Source organism: Ambystoma mexicanum, unplaced genomic scaffold (genome assembly GCF_040938575.1).
Source record: "Ambystoma mexicanum isolate Mex_15411 unplaced genomic scaffold, UKY_AmexF1_1 Mex_scaf1, whole genome shotgun sequence".
Classification (NCBI taxonomy): domain Eukaryota; kingdom Metazoa; phylum Chordata; class Amphibia; order Caudata; family Ambystomatidae; genus Ambystoma; species Ambystoma mexicanum.
Window position 1 is genome coordinate 2,133,174 of NW_027182324.1, and position 24,749 is coordinate 2,157,922.

Consider the following 24,749-nt stretch of genomic DNA (forward strand, 5'->3'; position numbering starts at 1 on the left):
CATTTTGTAAAGTTATATTGCAACAGAAGCCCAGCCTTAAAAAAAGTGGATTTCACTTCTAAATGATTACATGAGGAAGGACAGGAGATCAGATGCAAAAGAGGTGCTGTGGCTTAGTTGGTTAAAGCGCCTGTCTAGTAAACTGGAGATCCTGAGTTCGAATCTCAGCAGCGCCTGTCTGCTTTTTTTTCGACCAATCTGTCTCCCCAATATTAAAACTTTGTACAAAGATTGTTATTTCATGCTATTTAGAAGCACAGTCAGGCTTGAAATGTTGGCAAAGCATCCAAGAATTCTGGACTCCACTACCTTAGAGTCATATTGCCCAAGGTTGCGATGCCATCAGAAATAGCACATATTAGAATGAGCAATTCATATTTCCTGCTAAATTTTTTGTAAAAGAAGCAAAGATACGCCTGAACAGGGACTTGAACCCTGGACCCTCAGATTAAAAGTCTGATGCTCTACCGACTGAGCTATCCAGGCACGGGGATCACTGCCCATTTGAAACTTGATTTTCACTCTACAGCACCTCCATACATGGCTACCTCACTGGTCAATAAAGGAAATGAATTACTAGTGCATTACACACATTTTGACACTGGAGACATAACTTTTTTCAGTCATTCCGTATCCAGATATAGAGATTTGCAGCATCTAGGACTTTAATGTTCACCCACTTACGGATTTGAATGTTTTGCCACATTAATGAGTGCAAACTTGCTCCCCAGTAAAGACGAACATGTGCTCCTCAATGCACACACTGGGCAATGCAGTCCACTCTAAATCGACGATTAATGACATGCTCGTTTTGTGCAATGGAGTTTCAGTCAATTGGAAAACATTTTGAAAAGTTATATTGCAACAGAAGCCCAGCCTTAAAAAAGTGGATTTCACTTCTAAATGATTACATGAGGAAGGAAAGGAGACCAGATGCAAAAAAGGTGCTGTGGCTTAGTTGGTTAAAGCGCCTGTCTAGTAAACAGGAGATCCTGAGTTCGAATCTCAGCAGCGCCTGTCTGCTTTTTTTCGACCAATCTGTCTCCCCAATATTAAAACTTTGTACAAAGATTGCTATTTCATGCTATTTAGAAGCACAGTCAGGCTTGATATGTTGGCAAAGCATCCAAGAACTCTGGACTCCACTACCTTAGAGTCATATTGCCCAAGGTTGCGATGCCATCAGAAATAGCACATATTAGAATGAGCAATTCATATTTCCTGCTTAATTTTTTGTAAAAGAAGCAAAGGTACGCCTGAACAGGGACTTGAACCCTGGACCCTCAGATTAAAAGTCTGATGCTCTACCGACTGAGCTATCCAGGCACAGGGATCACTGCCCATTTGAAACTTGATTTTCACTCTACAGCACCTCCATACATGGCTACCTCACTGGTCAATAAAGGAAATGAATTACTAGTGCATTACACACATTTTGACACTGGAGACATAACTTTTTTCAGTCATTCCGTATCCAGATATAGAGATTTGCAGCATCTAGGACTTTAATGTTCACCCACTTACGGATTTGAATGTTTTGCCACATTCATGAGTGCAAACTTGCTCCCCAGTAAAGACGAACATGTGCTCCTCAATGCACACACTGGGCAATGCAGTCCACTCTAAATCGACGATTAATGACATGCTCGTTTTGTGCAATGGAGTTTCAGTCAATTGGAAAACATTTTGAAAAGTTATATTGCAACAGAAGCCCAGCCTTAAAAAAGTGGATTTCACTTCTGATTGATTACATGAGGAAGGAAAGGAGACCAGATGCAAAAAAGGTGCTGTGGCTTAGTTGGTTAAAGCGCCTGTCTAGTAAACAGGAGATCCTGAGTTCGAATCTCAGCAGCGCCTGTCTGCTTTTTTTTCGACCAATCTGTCTCCCCAATATTAAAACTTTGTACAAAGATTGCTGTTTCATGCTATTTAGAAGCACAGTCAGGCTTGAAATGTTGGCAAAGCATCCAAGAACTCTGGACTCCACTACCTTAGAGTCATATTGCCCAAGGTTGCGATGCCATCAGAAATAGCACATATTAGAATGAGCAATTCATATTTCCTGCTAAATTTTTTGTAAAAGAAGCAAAGATACGCCTGAACAGGGACTTGAACCCTGGACCCTCAGATTAAAAGTCTGATGCTCTACCGACTGAGCTATCCAGGCACAGGGATCACTGCCCATTTGAAACTTGATTTTCACTCTACAGCACCTCCATACATGGCTACCTCACTGGTCAATAAAGGAAATGAATTACTAGTGCATTGCACACATTTTGACACTGGAGACATAACTTTTTTCAGTCATTCCGTATCCAGATATAGAGATTTGCAGCATCTAGGACTTTAATGTTCACCCACTTACGGATTTGAATGTTTTGCCACATTCATGAGTGCAAACTTGCTCCCCAGTAAAGACGAACATGTGCTCCTCAATACACACACTGGGCAATGCAGTCCACTCTAAATCGACGATTAATGACATGCTCGTTTTGTGCAATGGAGTTTCAGTCAATTGGAAAACATTTTGAAAAGTTATATTGCAACAGAAGCCCAGCCTTAAAAAAGTGGATTTCACTTCTAAATGATTACATGAGGAAGGAAAGGAGACCAGATGCAAAAAAGGTGCTGTGGCTTAGTTGGTTAAAGCGCCTGTCTAGTAAACAGGAGATCCTGAGTTCGAATCTCAGCAGCGCCTGTCTGCTTTTTTTTCGACCAATCTGTCTCCCCAATATTAAAACTTTGTACAAAGATTGCTATTTCATGCTATTTAGAAGCACAGTCAGGCTTGAAATGTTGGCAAAGCATCCAAGAACTCTGGACTCCACTACCTTAGAATCATATTGCCCAAGGTTGCGATGCCATCAGAAATAGCACATATTAGAATGAGCAATTCATATTTCCTGCTTAATTTTTTGTAAAAGAAGCAAAGGTACGCCTGAACAGGGACTTGAACCCTGGACCCTCAGATTAAAAGTCTGATGCTCTACCGACTGAGCTATCCAGGCACAAGGATCACTGCCCATTTGAAACTTGATTTTCACTCTACAGCACCTCCATACATGGCTACCTCACTGGTCAATAAAGGAAATGAATTACTAGTGCATTACACACATTTTGACACTGGAGACATAACTTTTTTCAGTCATTCCGTATCCAGATATAGAGATTTGCAGCATCTAGGACTTTAATGTTCACCCACTTACGGATTTGAATGTTTTGCCACATTCATGAGTGCAAAATTGCTCCCCAGTAAAGGCGAACATGTGCTCCTCAATACACACACTGGGCAATGCAGTCCACTCTAAATCAACGATTAATGACATGCTCGTTTTGTGCAATGGAGTTTCAGTCAATTGGAAAACATTTTGTAAAGTTATATTGCAACAGAAGCCCAGCCTTAAAAAAAGTGGATTTCACTTCTAAATGATTACATGAGGAAGGACAGGAGATCAGATGCAAAAGAGGTGCTGTGGCTTAGTTGGTTAAAGCGCCTGTCTAGTAAACTGGAGATCCTGAGTTCGAATCTCAGCAGCGCCTGTCTGCTTTTTTTTTGACCAATCTGTCTCCCCAATATTAAAACTTTGTACAAAGATTATTTCATGCTATTTAGAAGCACAGTCAGGCTTGAAATGTTGGCAAAGCATCCAAGAATTCTGGACTCCACTACCTTAGAGTCATATTGCCCAAGGTTGCGATGCCATCAGAAATAGCACATATTAGAATGAGCAATTCATATTTCCTGCTAAATTTTTTGTAAAAGAAGCAAAGATACGCCTGAACAGGGACTTGAACCCTGGACCCTCAGATTAAAAGTCTGATGCTCTACCGACTGAGCTATCCAGGCACAGGGATCACTGCCCATTTGAAACTTGATTTTCACTCTACAGCACCTCCATACATGGCTACCTCACTGGTCAATAAAGGAAATGAATTACTAGTGCATTACACACATTTTGACACTGGAGACATAACTTTTTTCAGTCATTCCGTATCCAGATATAGAGATTTGCAGCATCTAGGACTTTAATGTTCACCCACTTACGGATTTGAATGTTTTGCCACATTCATGAGTGCAAAATTGCTCCCCAGTAAAGGCGAACATGTGCTCCCCAATACACACACTGGGCAATGCAGTCCACTCTAAATCAACGATTAATGACATGCTCGTTTTGTGCAATGGAGTTTCAGTCAATTGGAAAACATTTTGTAAAGTTATATTGCAACAGAAGCCCAGCCTTAAAAAAAGTGGATTTCACTTCTAAATGATTACATGAGGAAGGAAAGGAGATCAGATGCAAAAGAGGTGCTGTGGCTTAGTTGGTTAAAGCGCCTGTCTAGTAAACAGGAGATCCTGAGTTCGAATCTCAGCAGCGCCTGTCTGCTTTTTTTTCGACCAATCTGTCTCCCCAATATTAAAACTTTGTACAAAGATTGTTATTTCATGCTATTTAGAAGCACAGTCAGGCTTGAAATGTTGGCAAAGCATCCAAGAATTCTGGACTCCACTACCTTAGAGTCATATTGCCCAAGGTTGCGATGCCATCAGAAATAGCACATATTAGAATGAGCAATTCATATTTCCTGCTAAATTTTTTGTAAAAGAAGCAAAGATACGCCTGAACAGGGACTTGAACCCTGGACCCTCAGATTAAAAGTCTGATGCTCTACCGACTGATCTATCCAGGCACAAGGATCACTGCCCATTTGAAACTTGATTTTCACTCTACAGCACCTCCATACATGGCTACCTCACTGGTCAATAAAGGAAATGAATTACTAGTGCATTACACACATTTTGACACTGGAGACATAACTTTTTTCAGTCATTCCGTATCCAGATATAGAGATTTGCAGCATCTAGGACTTTAATGTTCACCCACTTACGGATTTGAATGTTTTGCCACATTCATGAGTGCAAACTTGCTCCCCAGTAAAGACGAACATGTGCTCCTCAATGCACACACTGGGCAATGCAGTCCACTCTAAATCGACGATTAATGACATGCTCGTTTTGTGCAATGGAGTTTCAGTCAATTGGAAAACATTTTGAAAAGTTATATTGCAACAGAAGCCCAGCCTTAAAAAAGTGGATTTCGCTTCTAAATGATTACATGAGGAAGGAAAGGAGACCAGATGCAAAAAAGGTGCTGTGGCTTAGTTGGTTAAAGCGCCTGTCTAGTAAACAGGAGATCCTGAGTTCGAATCTCAGCAGCGCCTGTCTGCTTTTTTTTCGACCAATCTGTCTCCCCAATATTAAAACTTTGTACAAAGATTGCTGTTTCATGCTATTTAGAAGCACAGTCAGGCTTGAAATGTTGACAAAGCATCCAAGAACTCTGGACTCCACTACCTTAGAGTCATATTGCCCAAGGTTGCGATGCCATCAGAAATAGCACATATTAGAATGAGCAATTCATATTTCCTGCTTAATTTTTTGTAAAAGAAGCAAAGGTACGCCTGAACAGGGACTTGAACCCTGGACCCTCAGATTAAAAGTCTGATGCTCTACCGACTGAGCTATCCAGGCACAAGGATCACTGCCCATTTGAAACTTGATTTTCACTCTACAGCACCTCCATACATGGCTACCTCACTGGTCAATAAAGGAAATGAATTACTAGTGCATTACACACATTTTGACACTGGAGACATAACTTTTTTCAGTCATTCCGTATCCAGATATAGAGATTTGCAGCATCTAGGACTTTAATGTTCACCCACTAACGGATTTGAATGTTTTGCCACATTCATGAGTGCAAACTTGCTCGCCAGTAAAGACGAACATGTGCTCCTCAATGCACACACTGGGCAATGCAGTCCACTCTAAATCGACGATTAATGACATGCTCGTTTTGTGCAATGGAGTTTCAGTCAATTGGAAAACATTTTGAAAAGTTATATTGCAACAGAAGCCCAGCCTTAAAAAAGTGGATTTCACTTCTAAATGATTACATGAGGAAGGAAAGGAGACCAGATGCAAAAAAGGTGCTGTGGCTTAGTTGGTTAAAGCGCCTGTCTAGTAAACAGGAGATCCTGAGTTCGAATCTCAGCAGCGCCTGTCTGCTTTTTTTTCGACCAATCTGTCTCCCCAATATTAAAACTTTGTACAAAGATTGCTATTTCATGCTATTTAGAAGCACAGTCAGGCTTGAAATGTTGGCAAAGCATCCAAGAACTCTGGACTCCACTACCTTAGAATCATATTGCCCAAGGTTGCGATGCCATCAGAAATAGCACATATTAGAATGAGCAATTCATATTTCCTGCTTAATTTTTTGTAAAAGAAGCAAAGGTACGCCTGAACAGGGACTTGAACCCTGGACCCTCAGATTAAAAGTCTGATGCTCTACCGACTGAGCTATCCAGGCACAAGGATCACTGCCCATTTGAAACTTGATTTTCACTCTACAGCACCTCCATACATGGCTACCTCACTGGTCAATAAAGGAAATGAATTACTAGTGCATTACACACATTTTGACACTGGAGACATAACTTTTTTCAGTCATTCCGTATCCAGATATAGAGATTTGCAGCATCTAGGACTTTAATGTTCACCCACTTACGGATTTGAATGTTTTGCCACATTCATGAGTGCAAAATTGCTCCCCAGTAAAGGCGAACATGTGCTCCTCAATACACACACTGGGCAATGAAGTCCACTCTAAATCAACGATTAATGACATGCTCGTTTTGTGCATTGGAGTTTCAGTCAATTGGAAAACATTTTGTAAAGTTATATTGCAACAGAAGCCCAGCCTTAAAAAAAGTGGATTTCACTTCTAAATGATTACATGAGGAAGGACAGGAGATCAGATGCCAAAGAGGTTTTGTGGCTTAGTTGGTTAAAGCGCCTGTCTAGTAAACTGGAGATCCTGAGTTTGAATCTCAGCAGCGCCTGTCTGCTTTTTTTTCGACCAATCTGTCTCCCCAATATTAAAACTTTGTACAAAGATTGTTATTTCATGCTATTTAGAAGCACAGTCAGGCTTGAAATGTTGGCAAAGCATCCAAGAATTCTGGACTCCACTACCTTAGAGTCATATTGCCCAAGGTTGCGATGCCATCAGAAATAGCACATATTAGAATGAGCAATTCATATTTCCTGCTAAATTTTTTGTAAAAGAAGCAAAGATACGCCTGAACAGGGACTTGAACCCTGGACCCTCAGATTAAAAGTCTGATGCTCTACCGACTGAGCTATCCAGGCACAGGGATCACTGCCCATTTGAAACTTGATTTTCACTCTACAGCACCTCCATACATGGCTACCTCACTGGTCAATAAAGGAAATGAATTACTAGTGCATTACACACATTTTGACACTGGAGACATAACTTTTTTCAGTCATTACGTATCCAGATATAGAGATTTGCAGCATCTAGGACTTTAATGTTCACCCACTTACGGATTTGAATGTTTTGCCACATTCATGAGTGCAAACTTGCTCCCCAGTAAAGACGAACATGTGCTCCTCAATGCACACACTGGGCAATGCAGTCCACTCTAAATCGACGATTAATGACATGCTCGTTTTGTGCAATGGAGTTTCAGTCAATTGGAAAACATTTTGAAAAGTTATATTGCAACAGAAGTCCAGCCTTAAAAAAGTGGATTTCACTTCTAAATGATTACATGAGGAAGGAAAGGAGACCAGATGCAAAAAAGGTGCTGTGGCTTAGTTGGTTAAAGCGCCTGTCTAGTAAACAGGAGATCCTGAGTTCGAATCTCAGCAGCGCCTGTCTGCTTTTTTTCGACCAATCTGTCTCCCCAATATTAAAACTTTGTACAAAGATTGCTATTTCATGCTATTTAGAAGCACAGTCAGGCTTGATATGTTGGCAAAGCATCCAAGAACTCTGGACTCCACTACCTTAGAGTCATATTGCCCAAGGTTGCGATGCCATCAGAAATAGCACATATTAGAATGAGCAATTCATATTTCCTGCTTAATTTTTTGTAAAAGAAGCAAAGGTACGCCTGAACAGGGACTTGAACCCTGGACCCTCAGATTAAAAGTCTGATGCTCTACCGACTGAGCTATCCAGGCAGATGGATCACTGCCATTTGAAACTTGATTTTCACTCTACAGCACCTCCATACATGGCTACCTCACTGGTCAATAAAGGAAATGAATTACTAGTGCATTACACACATTTTGACACTGGAGACATAACTTTTTTCAGTCATTCCGTATCCAGATATAGAGATTTGCAGCATCTAGGACTTTAATGTTCACCCACTTACGGATTTGAATGTTTTGCCACATTCATGAGTGCAAAATTGCTCCCCAGTAAAGGCGAACATGTGCTCCTCAATGCACACACTGGGCAATGCAGTCCACTCTAAATCGACGATTAATGACATGCTCGTTTTGTGCAATGGAGTTTCAGTCAATTGGAAAACATTTTGTAAAGTTATATTGCAACAGAAGCCCAGCCTTAAAAAAAGTGGATTTCACTTCTAAATGATTACATGAGGAAGGACAGGAGATCAGATGCAAAAGAGGTGCTGTGGCTTAGTTGGTTAAAGCGCCTGTCTAGTAAACTGGAGATCCTGAGTTCGAATCTCAGCAGCGCCTGTCTGCTTTTTTTTCGACCAATCTGTCTCCCCAATATTAAAACTTTGTACAAAGATTGTTATTTCATGCTATTTAGAAGCACAGTCAGGCTTGAAATGTTGGCAAAGCATCCAAGAATTCTGGACTCCACTACCTTAGAGTCATATTGCCCAAGGTTGCGATGCCATCAGAAATAGCACATATTAGAATGAGCAATTCATATTTCCTGCTAAATTTTTTGTAAAAGAAGCAAAGATACGCCTGAACAGGGACTTGAACCCTGGACCCTCAGATTAAAAGTCTGATGCTCTACCAACTGAGCTATCCAGGCACGGGGATCACTGCCCATTTGAAACTTGATTTTCACTCTACAGCACCTCCATACATGGCTACCTCACTGGTCAATAAAGGAAATGAATTACTAGTGCATTACACACATTTTGACACTGGAGACATAACTTTTTTCAGTCATTCCGTATCCAGATATAGAGATTTGCAGCATCTAGGACTTTAATGTTCACCCACTTACGGATTTGAATGTTTTGCCACATTAATGAGTGCAAACTTGCTCCCCAGTAAAGACGAACATGTGCTCCTCAATGCACACACTGGGCAATGCAGTCCACTCTAAATCGACGATTAATGACATGCTCGTTTTGTGCAATGGAGTTTCAGTCAATTGGAAAACATTTTGAAAAGTTATATTGCAACAGAAGCCCAGCCTTAAAAAAGTGGATTTCACTTCTAAATGATTACATGAGGAAGGAAAGGAGACCAGATGCAAAAAAGGTGCTGTGGCTTAGTTGGTTAAAGCGCCTGTCTAGTAAACAGGAGATCCTGAGTTCGAATCTCAGCAGCGCCTGTCTGCTTTTTTTCGACCAATCTGTCTCCCCAATATTAAAACTTTGTACAAAGATTGCTATTTCATGCTATTTAGAAGCACAGTCAGGCTTGATATGTTGGCAAAGCATCCAAGAACTCTGGACTCCACTACCTTAGAGTCATATTGCCCAAGGTTGCGATGCCATCAGAAATAGCACATATTAGAATGAGCAATTCATATTTCCTGCTTAATTTTTTGTAAAAGAAGCAAAGGTACGCCTGAACAGGGACTTGAACCCTGGACCCTCAGATTAAAAGTCTGATGCTCTACCGACTGAGCTATCCAGGCACAGGGATCACTGCCCATTTGAAACTTGATTTTCACTCTACAGCACCTCCATACATGGCTACCTCACTGGTCAATAAAGGAAATGAATTACTAGTGCATTACACACATTTTGACACTGGAGACATAACTTTTTTCAGTCATTCCGTATCCAGATATAGAGATTTGCAGCATCTAGGACTTTAATGTTCACCCACTTACGGATTTGAATGTTTTGCCACATTCATGAGTGCAAACTTGCTCCCCAGTAAAGACGAACATGTGCTCCTCAATGCACACACTGGGCAATGCAGTCCACTCTAAATCGACGATTAATGACATGCTCGTTTTGTGCAATGGAGTTTCAGTCAATTGGAAAACATTTTGAAAAGTTATATTGCAACAGAAGCCCAGCCTTAAAAAAGTGGATTTCACTTCTGATTGATTACATGAGGAAGGAAAGGAGACCAGATGCAAAAAAGGTGCTGTGGCTTAGTTGGTTAAAGCGCCTGTCTAGTAAACAGGAGATCCTGAGTTCGAATCTCAGCAGCGCCTGTCTGCTTTTTTTTCGACCAATCTGTCTCCCCAATATTAAAACTTTGTACAAAGATTGCTGTTTCATGCTATTTAGAAGCACAGTCAGGCTTGAAATGTTGGCAAAGCATCCAAGAACTCTGGACTCCACTACCTTAGAGTCATATTGCCCAAGGTTGCGATGCCATCAGAAATAGCACATATTAGAATGAGCAATTCATATTTCCTGCTAAATTTTTTGTAAAAGAAGCAAAGATACGCCTGAACAGGGACTTGAACCCTGGACCCTCAGATTAAAAGTCTGATGCTCTACCGACTGAGCTATCCAGGCACAGGGATCACTGCCCATTTGAAACTTGATTTTCACTCTACAGCACCTCCATACATGGCTACCTCACTGGTCAATAAAGGAAATGAATTACTAGTGCATTGCACACATTTTGACACTGGAGACATAACTTTTTTCAGTCATTCCGTATCCAGATATAGAGATTTGCAGCATCTAGGACTTTAATGTTCACCCACTTACGGATTTGAATGTTTTGCCACATTCATGAGTGCAAAATTGCTCCCCAGTAAAGGCGAACATGTGCTCCTCAATACACACACTGGGCAATGCAGTCCACTCTAAATCAACGATTAATGACATGCTCGTTTTGTGCAATGGAGTTTCAGTCAATTGGAAAACATTTTGTAAAGTTATATTGCAACAGAAGCCCAGCCTTAAAAAAAGTGGATTTCACTTCTAAATGATTACATGAGGAAGGAAAGGAGATCAGATGCAAAAGAGGTGCTGTGGCTTAGTTGGTTAAAGCGCCTGTCTAGTAAACAGGAGATCCTGAGTTCGAATCTCAACAGCCCCTCTCTGCTTTTTTTTCGACCAATCTGTCTCCCCAATATTAAAACTTTGTACAAAGATTGTTATTTCATGCTATTTAGAAGCACAGTCAGGCTTGAAATGTTGGCAAAGCATCCAAGAATTCTGGACTCCACTACCTTAGAGTCATATTGCCCAAGGTTGCGATGCCATCAGAAATAGCACATATTAGAATGAGCAATTCATATTTCCTGCTAAATTTTTTGTAAAAGAAGCAAAGATACGCCTGAACAGGGACTTGAACCCTGGACCCTCAGATTAAAAGTCTGATGCTCTACCGACTGAGCTATCCAGGCACAGGGATCACTGCCTATTTGAAACTTGATTTTCACTCTACAGCACCTCCATACATGGCTACCTCACTGGTCAATAAAGGAAATGAATTACTAGTGCATTGCACACATTTTGACACTGGAGACATAACTTTTTTCAGTCATTCCGTATCCAGATATAGAGATTTGCAGCATCTAGGACTTTAATGTTCACCCACTTACGGATTTGAATGTTTTGCCACATTCATGAGTGCAAAATTGCTCCCCAGTAAAGGCGAACATGTGCTCCTCAATACACACACTGGGCAATGCAGTCCACTCTAAATCAACGATTAATGACATGCTCGTTTTGTGCAATGGAGTTTCAGTCAATTGGAAAACATTTTATAAAGTTATATTGCAACAGAAGCCCAGCCTTAAAAAAAGTGGATTTCACTTCTAAATGATTACATGAGGAAGGAAAGGAGATCAGATGCAAAAGAGGTGCTGTGGCTTAGTTGGTTAAAGCGCCTGTCTAGTAAACAGGAGATCCTGAGTTCGAATCTCAACAGCCCCTCTCTGCTTTTTTTTCGACCAATCTGTCTCCCCAATATTAAAACTTTGTACAAAGATTGTTATTTCATGCTATTTAGAAGCACAGTCAGGCTTGAAATGTTGGCAAAGCATCCAAGAATTCTGGACTCCACTACCTTAGAGTCATATTGCCCAAGGTTGCGATGCCATCAGAAATAGCACATATTAGAATGAGCAATTCATATTTCCTGCTAAATTTTTTGTAAAAGAAGCAAAGATACGCCTGAACAGGGACTTGAACCCTGGACCCTCAGATTAAAAGTCTGATGCTCTACCGACTGAGCTATCCAGGCACAGGGATCACTGCCTATTTGAAACTTGATTTTCACTCTACAGCACCTCCATACATGGCTACCTCACTGGTCAATAAAGGAAATGAATTACTAGTGCATTACACACATTTTGACACTGGAGACATAACTTTTTTCAGTCATTCCGTATCCAGATATAGAGATTTGCAGCATCTAGGACTTTAATGTTCACCCACTTACGGATTTGAATGTTTTGCCACATTCATGAGTGCAAACTTGCTCCCCAGTAAAGACGAACATGTGCTCCTCAATGCACACACTGGGCAATGCAGTCCACTCTAAATCGACGATTAATGACATGCTCGTTTTGTGCAATGGAGTTTCAGTCAATTGGAAAACATTTTGAAAAGTTATATTGCAACAGAAGCCCAGCCTTAAAAAAGTGGATTTCACTTCTAAATGATTACATGAGGAAGGAAAGGAGACCAGATGCAAAAAGGGTGCTGTGGCTTAGTTGGTTAAAGCGCCTGTCTAGTAAACAGGAGATCCTGAGTTCGAATCTCAGCAGCGCCTGTCTGCTTTTTTTTCGACCAATCTGTCTCCCCAATATTAAAACTTTGTACAAAGATTGCTATTTCATGCTATTTAGAAGCACAGTGAGGCTTGAAATGTTGGCAAAGCATCCAAGAACTCTGGACTCCACTACCTTAGAGTCATATTGCCCAAGGTTGCGATGCCATCAGAAATAGCACATATTAGAATGAGCAATTCATATTTCCTGCTTAATTTTTTGTAAAAGAAGCAAAGGTACGCCTGAACAGGGACTTGAACCCTGGACCCTCAGATTAAAAGTCTGATGCTCTACCGACTGAGCTATCCAGGTACAGGGATCACTGCCCATTTGAAACTTGATTTTCACTCTACAGCACCTCCATACATGGCTACCTCACTGGTCAATAAAGGAAATGAATTACTAGTGCATTACACACATTTTGACACTGGAGACATAACTTTTTTCAGTCATTCCGTATCCAGATATAGAGATTTGCAGCATCTAGGACTTTAATGTTCACCCACTTACGGATTTGAATGTTTTGCCACATTCATGAGTGCAAACTTGCTCCCCAGTAAAGACGAACATGTGCTTCTCAATGCACACACTGGGCAATGCAGTCCACTCTAAATCGACGATTAATGACATGCTCGTTTTGTGCAATGGAGTTTCAGTCAATTGGAAAACATTTTGAAAAGTTATATTGCAACAGAAGCCCAGCCTTAAAAAAGTGGATTTCACTTCTAAATGATTACATGAGGAAGGAAAGGAGACCAGATGCAAATAAGGTGCTGTGGCTTAGTTGGTTAAAGCGCCTGTCTAGTAAACAGGAGATCCTGAGTTCGAATCTCATCAGCGCCTGTCTGCTTTTTTTTCGACCAATCTGTCTCCCCAATATTAAAACTTTGTACAAAGATTGCTGTTTCATGCTATTTAGAAGCACTGTCAGGCTTGAAATGTTGGCAAAGCATCCAAGAACTCTGGACTCCACTACCTTAGAGTCATATTGCCCAAGGTTGCGATGCCATCAGAAATAGCACATATTAGAATGAGCAATTCATATTTCCTGCTTAATTTTTTGTAAAAGAAGCAATGGTACGCCTGAACAGGGACTTGAACCCTGGACCCTCAGATTAAAAGTCTGATGCTCTACCGACTGAGCTATCCAGGCACAAGGATCACTGCTCATTTGAAACTTGATTTTCACTCTACAGCACCTCCATACATGGCTACCTCACTGGTCAATAAAGGAAATGAATTACTAGTGCATTACACACATTTTGACACTGGAGACATAACTTTTTTCAGTCATTCCGTATCCAGATATAGAGATTTGCAGCATCTAGGACTTTAATGTTCACCCACTTACGGATTTGAATGTTTTGCCACATTCATGAGTGCAAACTTGCTCCCCAGTAAAGACGAACATGTGCTCCTCAATGCACACACTGGGCAATGCAGTCCACTCTAAATCGACGATTAATGACATGCTCGTTTTGTGCAATGGAGTTTCAGTCAATTGGAAAACATTTTGAAAAGTTATATTGCAACAGAAGCCCAGCCTTAAAAAAGTGGATTTCACTTCTAAATGATTACATGAGGAAGGAAAGGAGACCAGATGCAAAAAAGGTGCTGTGGCTTAGTTGGTTAAAGCGCCTGTCTAGTAAACAGGAGATCCTGAGTTCGAATCTCAGCAGCGCCTGTCTGCTTTTTTTTCGACCAATCTGTCTCCCCAATATTAAAACTTTGTACAAAGATTGCTATTTCATGCTATTTAGAAGCACAGTCAGGCTTGAAATGTTGGCAAAGCATCCAAGAACTCTGGACTCCACTACCTTAGAATCATATTGCCCAAGGTTGCGATGCCATCAGAAATAGCACATATTAGAATGAGCAATTCATATTTCCTGCTTAATTTTTTGTAAAAGAAGCAATGGTACGCCTGAACAGGGACTTGAACCCTGGACCCTCAGATTAAAAGTCTGATGCTCTACCGACTGAGCTATCCAGGCACAAGGATCACTGCCCATTTGAAACTTGATTTTCACTCTACAGCACCTCCATACATGGCTACCTCACTGGTCAATAAAGGAAATGAATTACTAGTGCATTACACACATTTTGACACTGGAGACATAACTTTTTTCAGTCATTCCGTATCCAGATATAGAGATTTGCAGCATCTAGGACTTTAATGTTCACCCACTTACGGATTTGAATGTTTTGCCACATTCATGAGTGCAAACTTGCTCCCCAGTAAAGACGAACATGTGCTCCTCAATGCACACACTGGGCAATGCAGTCCACTCTAAATCGACGATTAATGACATGCTCGTTTTGTGCAATGGAGTTTCAGTCAATTGGAAAACATTTTGAAAAGTTATATTGCAACAGAAGCCCAGCCTTAAAAAAGTGGATTTCACTTCTAAATGATTACATGAGGAAGGAAAGGAGACCAGATGCAAAAAAGGTGCTGTGGCTTAGTTGGTTAAAGCGCCTGTCTAGTAAACAGGAGATCCTGAGTTCGAATCTCAGCAGCGCCTGTCTGCTTTTTTTTCGACCAATCTGTCTCCCCAATATTAAAACTTTGTACAAAGATTGCTATTTCATGCTATTTAGAAGCACAGTCAGGCTTGAAATGTTGGCAAAGCATCCAAGAACTCTGGACTCCACTACCTTAGAATCATATTGCCCAAGGTTGCGATGCCATCAGAAATAGCACATATTAGAATGAGCAATTCATATTTCCTGCTTAATTTTTTGTAAAAGAAGCAAAGGTACGCCTGAACAGGGACTTGAACCCTGGACCCTCAGATTAAAAGTCTGATGCTCTACCGACTGAGCTATCCAGGCACAAGGATCACTGCCCATTTGAAACTTGATTTTCACTCTACAGCACCTCCATACATGGCTACCTCACTGGTCAATAAAGGAAATGAATTACTAGTGCATTACACACATTTTGACACTGGAGACATAACTTTTTTCAGTCATTCCGTATCCAGATATAGAGATTTGCAGCATCTAGGACTTTAATGTTCACCCACTTACGGATTTGAATGTTTTGCCACATTCATGAGTGCAAAATTGCTCCCCAGTAAAGGCGAACATGTGCTCCTCAATACACACACTGGGCAATGCAGTCCACTCTAAATCAACGATTAATGACATGCTCGTTTTGTGCAATGGAGTTTCAGTCAATTGGAAAACATTTTGTAAAGTTATATTGCAACAGAAGCCCAGCCTTAAAAAAAGTGGATTTCACTTCTAAATGATTACATGAGGAAGGACAGGAGATCAGATGCAAAAGAGGTGCTGTGGCTTAGTTGGTTAAAGCGCCTGTCTAGTAAACTGGAGATCCTGAGTTCGAATCTCAGCAGCGCCTGTCTGCTTTTTTTTTGACCAATCTGTCTCCCCAATATTAAAACTTTGTACAAAGATTATTTCATGCTATTTAGAAGCACAGTCAGGCTTGAAATGTTGGCAAAGCATCCAAGAATTCTGGACTCCACTACCTTAGAGTCATATTTCCCAAGGTTGCGATGCCATCAGAAATAGCACATATTAGAATGAGCAATTCATATTTCCTGCTAAATTTTTTGTAAAAGAAGCAAAGATACGCCTGAACAGGGACTTGAACCCTGGACCCTCAGATTAAAAGTCTGATGCTCTACCGACTGAGCTATCCAGGCACAGGGATCACTGCCCATTTGAAACTTGATTTTCACTCTACAGCACCTCCATACATGGCTACCTCACTGGTCAATAAAGGAAATGAATTACTAGTGCATTACACACATTTTGACACTGGAGACATAACTTTTTTCAGTCATTCCGTATCCAGATATAGAGATTTGCAGCATCTAGGACTTTAATGTTCACCCACTTACGGATTTGAATGTTTTGCCACATTCATGAGTGCAAAATTGCTCCCCAGTAAAGGCGAACATGTGCTCCCCAATACACACACTGGGCAATGCAGTCCACTCTAAATCAACGATTAATGACATGCTCGTTTTGTGCAATGGAGTTTCAGTCAATTGGAAAACATTTTGTAAAGTTATATTGCAACAGAAGCCCAGCCTTAAAAAAAGTGGATTTCACTTCTAAATGATTACATGAGGAAGGAAAGGAGATCAGATGCAAAAGAGGTGCTGTGGCTTAGTTGGTTAAAGCGCCTGTCTAGTAAACAGGAGATCCTGAGTTCGAATCTCAGCAGCGCCTGTCTGCTTTTTTTTCGACCAATCTGTCTCCCCAATATTAAAACTTTGTACAAAGATTGTTATTTCATGCTATTTAGAAGCACAGTCAGGCTTGAAATGTTGGCAAAGCATCCAAGAATTCTGGACTCCACTACCTTAGAGTCATATTGCCCAAGGTTGCGATGCCATCAGAAATAGCACATATTAGAATGAGCAATTCATATTTCCTGCTAAATTTTTTGTAAAAGAAGCAAAGATACGCCTGAACAGGGACTTGAACCCTGGACCCTCAGATTAAAAGTCTGATGCTCTACCGACTGAGCTATCCAGGCACAGGGATCACTGTCCATTTGAAACTTGATTTTCACTCTACAGCACCTCCATACATGGCTACCTCACTGGTCAATAAAGGAAATGAATTACTAGTGCATTACACACATTTTGACACTGGAGACATAACTTTTTTCAGTCATTCCGTATCCAGATATAGAGATTTGCAGCATCTAGGACTTTAATGTTCACCCACTTACGGATTTGAATGTTTTGCCACATTCATGAGTGCAAACTTGCTCCCCAGTAAAGACGAACATGTGCTCCTCAATGCACACACTGGGCAATGCAGTCCACTCTAAATCGACGATTAATGACATGCTCGTTTTGTGCAATGGAGTTTCAGTCAATTGGAAAACATTTTGAAAAGTTATATTGCAACAGAAGCCCAGCCTTAAAAAAGTGGATTTCGCTTCTAAATGATTACATGAGGAAGGAAAGGAGACCAGATGCAAAAAAGGTGCTGTGGCTTAGTTGGTTAAAGCGCCTGTCTAGTAAACAGGAGATCCTGAGTTCGAATCTCAGCAGCGCCTGTCTGCTTTTTTTTCGACCAATCTGTCTCCCCAATATTAAAACTTTGTACAAAGATTGCTGTTTCATGCTATTTAGAAGCACAGTCAGGCTTGAAATGTTGACAAAGCATCCAAGAACTCTGGACTCCACTACCTTAGAGTCATATTGCCCAAGGTTGCGATGCCATCAGAAATAGCACATATTAGAATGAGCAATTCATATTTCCTGCTTAATTTTTTGTAAAAGAAGCAAAGGTACGCCTGAACAGGGACTTGAACCCTGGACCCTCAGATTAAAAGTCTGATGCTCTACCGACTGAGCTATCCAGGCACAAGGATCACTGCCCATTTGAAACTTGATTTTCACTCTACAGCACCTCCATACATGGCTACCTCACTGGTCAATAAAGGAAATGAATTACTAGTGCATTACACACATTTTGACACTGGAGACATAACTTTTTTCAGTCATTCCGTATCCAGATATAGAGATTTGCAGCATCTAGGACTTTAATGTTCACCCACTAACGGATTTGAATGTTTTGCCACATTCATGAGTGCAAACTTGCTCCCCAGTAAAGACGAACATGTGCTCCTCAATGCACACACTGGGCAATGCAGTCCACTCTAAATCGACGATTAATGACATGCTCGTTTTGTGCAATGGAGTTTCAGTCAATTGGAAAACATTTTGAAAAGTTATATTGCAACAGAAGCCCAGCCTTAAAAAAGTGGATTTCACTTCTAAATGATTACATGAGGAAGGAAAGGAGACCAGATGCAAAAAAGGTGCTGTGGCTTAGTTGGTTAAAGCGCCTGTCTAGTAAACAGGAGATCCTGAGTTCGAATCTCAGCAGCGCCTGTCTGCTTTTTTTTCGACCAATCTGTCTCCCCAATATTAAAACTTTGTACAAAGATTGCTATTTCATGCTATTTAGAAGCACAGTCAGGCTTGAAATGTTGGCAAAGCATCCAAGAACTCTGGACTCCACTACCTTAGAATCATATTGCCCAAGGTTGCGATGCCATCAGAAATAGCACATATTAGAATGAGCAATTCATATTTCCTGCTAAATTTTTTGTAAAAGAAGCAAAGATACGCCTGAACAGGGACTTGAACCCTGGACCCTCAGATTAAAAGTCTGATGCTCTACCAACTGAGCTATCCAGGCACGGGGATCACTGCCCATTTGAAACTTGATTTTCACTCTACAGCACCTCCATACATGGCTACCTCACTGGTCAATAAAGGAAATGAATTACTAGTGCATTACACACATTTTGACACTGGAGACATAACTTTTTTCAGTCATTCCGTATCCAGATATAGAGATTTGCAGCATCTAGGACTTTAATGTTCACCCACTTACGGATTTGAATGTTTTGCCACATTAATGAGTGCAAACTTGCTCCCCAGTAAAGACGAACATGTGCTCCTCAATGCACACACTGGGCAATGCAGTCCACTCTAAATCGATGATTAATGACATGCTCGTTTTGTGCAATGGAGTTTCAGTCAATTGGAAAACATTTTGAAAAGTTATATTGCAACAGAAGCCCAGCCTTAAAAAAGTGGATTTCACTTCTAAATGATTACATGAGGAAGGAAAGGAGACCAGATGCAAAAAAGGTGCTGTGGCTTAGTTGGTTAAAGCGCCTGTCTAGTAAACAGGAGATCCTGAGTTCGAATCTCAGCAGCGCCTGTCTGCTTTTTTTCGACCAATCTGTCTCCCCAATATTAAAACTTTGTACAAAGATTGCTATTTCATGCTATTTAGAAGCACAGTCAGGCTTGATATGTTGGCAAAGCATCCAAGAACTCTGGACTCCACTACCTTAGAGTCATATTGCCCAAGGTTGCGATGCCATCAGAAATAGCACATATTAGAATGAGCAATTCATATTTCCTGCTTAATTTTTTGTAAAAGAAGCAAAGGTACGCCTGAACAGGGACTTGAACCCTGGACCCTCAGATTAAAAGTCTGATGCTCTACCGACTGAGCTATCCAGGCACAGGGATCACTGCCCATTTGAAACTTGATTTTCACTCTACAGCACCTCCATACATGGCTACCTCACTGGTCAATAAAGGAAATGAATTACTAGTGCATTACACACATTTTGACACTGGAGACATAACTTTTTTCAGTCATTCCGTATCCAGATATAGAGATTTGCAGCATCTAGGACTTTAATGTTCACCCACTTACGGATTTGAATGTTTTGCCACATTCATGAGTGCAAACTTGCTCCCCAGTAAAGACGAACATGTGCTCCTCAATGCACACACTGGGCAATGCAGTCCACTCTAAATCGACGATTAATGACATGCTCGTTTTGTGCAATGGAGTTTCAGTCAATTGGAAAACATTTTGAAAAGTTATATTGCAACAGAAGCCCAGCCTTAAAAAAGTGGATTTCACTTCTGATTGATTACATGAGGAAGGAAAGGAGACCAGATGCAAAAAAGGTGCTGTGGCTTAGTTGGTTAAAGCGCCTGTCTAGTAAACAGGAGATCCTGAGTTCGAATCTCAGCAGCGCCTGTCTGCTTTTTTTTCGACCAATCTGTCTCCCCAATATTAAAACTTTGTACAAAGATTGCTGTTTCATGCTATTTAGAAGCACAGTCAGGCTTGAAATGTTGGCAAAGCATCCAAGAACTCTGGACTCCACTACCTTAGAGTCATATTGCCCAAGGTTGCGATGCCATCAGAAATAGCACATATTAGAATGAGCAATTCATATTTCCTGCTAAATTTTTTGTAAAAGAAGCAAAGATACGCCTGAACAGGGACTTGAACCCTGGACCCTCAGATTAAAAGTCTGATGCTCTACCGACTGAGTTATCCAGGCACAGGGATCACTGCCCATTTGAAACTTGATTTTCACTCTACAGCACCTCCATACATGGCTACCTCACTGGTCAATAAAGGAAATGAATTACTAGTGCATTGCACACATTTTGACACTGGAGACATAACTTTTTTCAGTCATTCCGTATCCAGATATAGAGATTTGCAGCATCTAGGACTTTAATGTTCACCCACTTACGGATTTGAATGTTTTGCCACATTCATGAGTGCAAAATTGCTCCCCAGTAAAGGCGAACATGTGCTCCTCAATACACACACTGGGCAATGCAGTCCACTCTAAATCAACGATTAATGACATGCTCGTTTTGTGCAATGGAGTTTCAGTCAATTGGAAAACATTTTGTAAAGTTATATTGCAACAGAAGCCCAGCCTTAAAAAAAGTGGATTTCACTTCTAAATGATTACATGAGGAAGGAAAGGAGATCAGATGCAAAAGAGGTGCTGTGGCTTAGTTGGTTAAAGCGCCTGTCTAGTAAACAGGAGATCCTGAGTTCGAATCTCAACAGCCCCTCTCTGCTTTTTTTTCGACCAATCTGTCTCCCCAATATTAAAACTTTGTACAAAGATTGTTATTTCATGCTATTTAGAAGCACAGTCAGGCTTGAAATGTTGGCAAAGCATCCAAGAATTCTGGACTCCACTACCTTAGAGTCATATTGCCCAAGGTTGCGATGCCATCAGAAATAGCACATATTAGAATGAGCAATTCATATTTCCTGCTAAATTTTTTGTAAAAGAAGCAAAGATACGCCTGAACAGGGACTTGAACCCTGGACCCTCAGATTAAAAGTCTGATGCTCTACCGACTGAGCTATCCAGGCACAGGGATCACTGCCTATTTGAAACTTGATTTTCACTCTACAGCACCTCCATACATGGCTACCTCACTGGTCAATAAAGGAAATGAATTACTAGTGCATTGCACACATTTTGACACTGGAGACATAACTTTTTTCAGTCATTCCGTATCCAGATATAGAGATTTGCAGCATCTAGGACTTTAATGTTCACCCACTTACGGATTTGAATGTTTTGCCACATTCATGAGTGCAAAATTGCTCCCCAGTAAAGGCGAACATGTGCTCCTCAATACACACACTGGGCAATGCAGTCCACTCTAAATCAACGATTAATGACATGCTCGTTTTGTGCAATGGAGTTTCAGTCAATTGGAAAACATTTTGTAAAGTTATATTGCAACAGAAGCCCAGCCTTAAAAAAAGTGGATTTCACTTCTAAATGATTACATGAGGAAGGAAAGGAGATCAGATGCAAAAGAGGTGCTGTGGCTTAGTTGGTTAAAGCGCCTGTCTAGTAAACAGGAGATCCTGAGTTCGAATCTCAACAGCCCCTCTCTGCTTTTTTTTCGACCAATCTGTCTCCCCAATATTAAAACTTTGTACAAAGATTGTTATTTCATGCTATTTAGAAGCACAGTCAGGCTTGAAATGTTGGCAAAGCATCCAAGAATTCTGGACTCCACTACCTTAGAGTCATATTGCCCAAGGTTGCGATGCCATCAGAAATAGCACATATTAGAATGAGCAATTCATATTTCCTGCTAAATTTTTTGTAAAAGAAGCAAAGATACGCCTGAACAGGGACTTGAACCCTGGACCCTCAGATTAAAAGTCTGATGCTCTACCGACTGAGCTATCCAGGCACAGGGATCACTGCCTATTTGAAACTTGATTTTCACTCTACAGCACCTCCATACATGGCTACCTCACTGGTCAATAAAGGAAATGAATTACTAGTGCATTACACACATTTTGACACTGGAGACATAACTTTTTTCAGTCATTCCGTATCCAGATATAGAGATTTGCAGCATCTAGGACTTTAATGTTCACCCACTTACGGATTTGAATGTTTTGCCACATTCATGAGTGCAAACTTGCTCCCCAGTAAAGACGAACATGTGCTCCTCAATGCACACACTGGGCAATGCAGTCCACTCTAAATCGACGATTAATGACATGCTCGTTTTGTGCAATGGAGTTTCAGTCAATTGGAAAACATTTTGAAAAGTTATATTGCAACAGAAGCCCAGCCTTAAAAAAGTGGATTTCACTTCTAAATGATTACATGAGGAAGGAAAGGAGACCAGATGCAAAAAGGGTGCTGTGGCTTAGTTGGTTAAAGCGCCTGTCTAGTAAACAGGAGATCCTGAGTTCGAATCTCAGCAGCGCCTGTCTGCTTTTTTTTCGACCAATCTGTCTCCCCAATATTAAAACTTTGTACAAAGATTGCTATTTCATGCTATTTAGAAGCACAGTGAGGCTTGAAATGTTGGCAAAGCATCCAAGAACTCTGGACTCCACTACCTTAGAGTCATATTGCCCAAGGTTGCGATGCCATCAGAAATAGCACATATTAGAATGAGCAATTCATATTTCCTGCTTAATTTTTTGTAAAAGAAGCAAAGGTACGCCTGAACAGGGACTTGAACCCTGGACCCTCAGATTAAAAGTCTGATGCTCTACCGACTGAGCTATCCAGGTACAGGGATCACTGCCCATTTGAAACTTGATTTTCACTCTACAGCACCTCCATACATGGCTACCTCACTGGTCAATAAAGGAAATGAATTACTAGTGCATTACACACATTTTGACACTGGAGACATAACTTTTTTCAGTCATTCCGTATCCAGATATAGAGATTTGCAGCATCTAGGACTTTAATGTTCACCCACTTACGGATTTGAATGTTTTGCCACATTCATGAGTGCAAACTTGCTCCCCAGTAAAGACGAACATGTGCTCCTCAATGCACACACTGGGCAATGCAGTCCACTCTAAATCGACGATTAATGACATGCTCGTTTTGTGCAATGGAGTTTCAGTCAATTGGAAAACATTTTGAAAAGTTATATTGCAACAGAAGCCCAGCCTTAAAAAAGTGGATTTCACTTCTAAATGATTACATGAGGAAGGAAAGGAGACCAGATGCAAATAAGGTGCTGTGGCTTAGTTGGTTAAAGCGCCTGTCTAGTAAACAGGAGATCCTGAGTTCGAATCTCATCAGCGCCTGTCTGCTTTTTTTTCGACCAATCTGTCTCCCCAATATTAAAACTTTGTACAAAGATTGCTGTTTCATGCTATTTAGAAGCACTGTCAGGCTTGAAATGTTGGCAAAGCATCCAAGAACTCTGGACTCCACTACCTTAGAGTCATATTGCCCAAGGTTGCGATGCCATCAGAAATAGCACATATTAGAATGAGCAATTCATATTTCCTGCTTAATTTTTTGTAAAAGAAGCAATGGTACGCCTGAACAGGGACTTGAACCCTGGACCCTCAGATTAAAAGTCTGATGCTCTACCGACTGAGCTATCCAGGCACAAGGATCACTGCTCATTTGAAACTTGATTTTCACTCTACAGCACCTCCATACATGGCTACCTCACTGGTCAATAAAGGAAATGAATTACTAGTGCATTACACACATTTTGACACTGGAGACATAACTTTTTTCAGTCATTCCGTATCCAGATATAGAGATTTGCAGCATCTAGGACTTTAATGTTCACCCACTTACGGATTTGAATGTTTTGCCACATTCATGAGTGCAAACTTGCTCCCCAGTAAAGACGAACATGTGCTCCTCAATGCACACACTGGGCAATGCAGTCCACTCTAAATCGACGATTAATGACATGCTCGTTTTGTGCAATGGAGTTTCAGTCAATTGGAAAACATTTTGAAAAGTTATATTGCAACAGAAGCCCAGCCTTAAAAAAGTGGATTTCACTTCTAAATGATTACATGAGGAAGGAAAGGAGACCAGATGCAAAAAAGGTGCTGTGGCTTAGTTGGTTAAAGCGCCTGTCTAGTAAACAGGAGATCCTGAGTTCGAATCTCAGCAGCGCCTGTCTGCTTTTTTTTCGACCAATCTGTCTCCCCAATATTAAAACTTTGTACAAAGATTGCTATTTCATGCTATTTAGAAGCACAGTCAGGCTTGAAATGTTGGCAAAGCATCCAAGAACTCTGGACTCCACTACCTTAGAATCATATTGCCCAAGGTTGCGATGCCATCAGAAATAGCACATATTA

The 24,749-nt window shown here is 40.8% G+C and overlaps 25 non-coding genes across 25 annotated transcripts; all 25 read right to left on the reverse strand.

Moving 5' to 3' along the window:
• Positions 1–413: 413 nt before the first annotated feature.
• Positions 414–486, reverse strand: TRNAK-UUU (transfer RNA lysine (anticodon UUU)). Its single transcript has one exon. It is a non-coding gene; the product is annotated as a tRNA-Lys (tRNA).
• Positions 487–1,253: 767 nt separating this feature from the next.
• On the reverse strand, positions 1,254–1,326 carry TRNAK-UUU (transfer RNA lysine (anticodon UUU)). Its single transcript has one exon. It is a non-coding gene; the product is annotated as a tRNA-Lys (tRNA).
• Positions 1,327–2,094: 768 nt separating this feature from the next.
• TRNAK-UUU (transfer RNA lysine (anticodon UUU)) lies at positions 2,095–2,167 on the reverse strand. Its single transcript has one exon. It is a non-coding gene; the product is annotated as a tRNA-Lys (tRNA).
• Positions 2,168–2,935: 768 nt separating this feature from the next.
• On the reverse strand, positions 2,936–3,008 carry TRNAK-UUU (transfer RNA lysine (anticodon UUU)). Its single transcript has one exon. It is a non-coding gene; the product is annotated as a tRNA-Lys (tRNA).
• A 766-nt stretch (positions 3,009–3,774) lies between these two features.
• Positions 3,775–3,847, reverse strand: TRNAK-UUU (transfer RNA lysine (anticodon UUU)). The gene has a single exon. It is a non-coding gene; the product is annotated as a tRNA-Lys (tRNA).
• A 1,610-nt stretch (positions 3,848–5,457) lies between these two features.
• On the reverse strand, positions 5,458–5,530 carry TRNAK-UUU (transfer RNA lysine (anticodon UUU)). The gene has a single exon. It is a non-coding gene; the product is annotated as a tRNA-Lys (tRNA).
• A 768-nt stretch (positions 5,531–6,298) lies between these two features.
• Positions 6,299–6,371, reverse strand: TRNAK-UUU (transfer RNA lysine (anticodon UUU)). Its single transcript has one exon. It is a non-coding gene; the product is annotated as a tRNA-Lys (tRNA).
• A 769-nt stretch (positions 6,372–7,140) lies between these two features.
• Positions 7,141–7,213, reverse strand: TRNAK-UUU (transfer RNA lysine (anticodon UUU)). Its single transcript has one exon. It is a non-coding gene; the product is annotated as a tRNA-Lys (tRNA).
• A 767-nt stretch (positions 7,214–7,980) lies between these two features.
• TRNAK-UUU (transfer RNA lysine (anticodon UUU)) lies at positions 7,981–8,053 on the reverse strand. Its single transcript has one exon. It is a non-coding gene; the product is annotated as a tRNA-Lys (tRNA).
• A 768-nt stretch (positions 8,054–8,821) lies between these two features.
• Positions 8,822–8,894, reverse strand: TRNAK-UUU (transfer RNA lysine (anticodon UUU)). Its single transcript has one exon. It is a non-coding gene; the product is annotated as a tRNA-Lys (tRNA).
• Positions 8,895–9,661: 767 nt separating this feature from the next.
• On the reverse strand, positions 9,662–9,734 carry TRNAK-UUU (transfer RNA lysine (anticodon UUU)). Its single transcript has one exon. It is a non-coding gene; the product is annotated as a tRNA-Lys (tRNA).
• A 768-nt stretch (positions 9,735–10,502) lies between these two features.
• Positions 10,503–10,575, reverse strand: TRNAK-UUU (transfer RNA lysine (anticodon UUU)). The gene has a single exon. It is a non-coding gene; the product is annotated as a tRNA-Lys (tRNA).
• Positions 10,576–11,344: 769 nt separating this feature from the next.
• TRNAK-UUU (transfer RNA lysine (anticodon UUU)) lies at positions 11,345–11,417 on the reverse strand. Its single transcript has one exon. It is a non-coding gene; the product is annotated as a tRNA-Lys (tRNA).
• Positions 11,418–12,186: 769 nt separating this feature from the next.
• TRNAK-UUU (transfer RNA lysine (anticodon UUU)) lies at positions 12,187–12,259 on the reverse strand. Its single transcript has one exon. It is a non-coding gene; the product is annotated as a tRNA-Lys (tRNA).
• Positions 12,260–13,868: 1,609 nt separating this feature from the next.
• Positions 13,869–13,941, reverse strand: TRNAK-UUU (transfer RNA lysine (anticodon UUU)). The gene has a single exon. It is a non-coding gene; the product is annotated as a tRNA-Lys (tRNA).
• A 768-nt stretch (positions 13,942–14,709) lies between these two features.
• Positions 14,710–14,782, reverse strand: TRNAK-UUU (transfer RNA lysine (anticodon UUU)). Its single transcript has one exon. It is a non-coding gene; the product is annotated as a tRNA-Lys (tRNA).
• A 768-nt stretch (positions 14,783–15,550) lies between these two features.
• Positions 15,551–15,623, reverse strand: TRNAK-UUU (transfer RNA lysine (anticodon UUU)). The gene has a single exon. It is a non-coding gene; the product is annotated as a tRNA-Lys (tRNA).
• A 766-nt stretch (positions 15,624–16,389) lies between these two features.
• On the reverse strand, positions 16,390–16,462 carry TRNAK-UUU (transfer RNA lysine (anticodon UUU)). The gene has a single exon. It is a non-coding gene; the product is annotated as a tRNA-Lys (tRNA).
• A 769-nt stretch (positions 16,463–17,231) lies between these two features.
• TRNAK-UUU (transfer RNA lysine (anticodon UUU)) lies at positions 17,232–17,304 on the reverse strand. Its single transcript has one exon. It is a non-coding gene; the product is annotated as a tRNA-Lys (tRNA).
• A 768-nt stretch (positions 17,305–18,072) lies between these two features.
• TRNAK-UUU (transfer RNA lysine (anticodon UUU)) lies at positions 18,073–18,145 on the reverse strand. Its single transcript has one exon. It is a non-coding gene; the product is annotated as a tRNA-Lys (tRNA).
• A 768-nt stretch (positions 18,146–18,913) lies between these two features.
• Positions 18,914–18,986, reverse strand: TRNAK-UUU (transfer RNA lysine (anticodon UUU)). The gene has a single exon. It is a non-coding gene; the product is annotated as a tRNA-Lys (tRNA).
• A 767-nt stretch (positions 18,987–19,753) lies between these two features.
• Positions 19,754–19,826, reverse strand: TRNAK-UUU (transfer RNA lysine (anticodon UUU)). Its single transcript has one exon. It is a non-coding gene; the product is annotated as a tRNA-Lys (tRNA).
• A 1,610-nt stretch (positions 19,827–21,436) lies between these two features.
• On the reverse strand, positions 21,437–21,509 carry TRNAK-UUU (transfer RNA lysine (anticodon UUU)). The gene has a single exon. It is a non-coding gene; the product is annotated as a tRNA-Lys (tRNA).
• A 769-nt stretch (positions 21,510–22,278) lies between these two features.
• Positions 22,279–22,351, reverse strand: TRNAK-UUU (transfer RNA lysine (anticodon UUU)). The gene has a single exon. It is a non-coding gene; the product is annotated as a tRNA-Lys (tRNA).
• Positions 22,352–23,960: 1,609 nt separating this feature from the next.
• On the reverse strand, positions 23,961–24,033 carry TRNAK-UUU (transfer RNA lysine (anticodon UUU)). Its single transcript has one exon. It is a non-coding gene; the product is annotated as a tRNA-Lys (tRNA).
• Between the last annotated feature and the right edge of the window lie 716 nt (positions 24,034–24,749).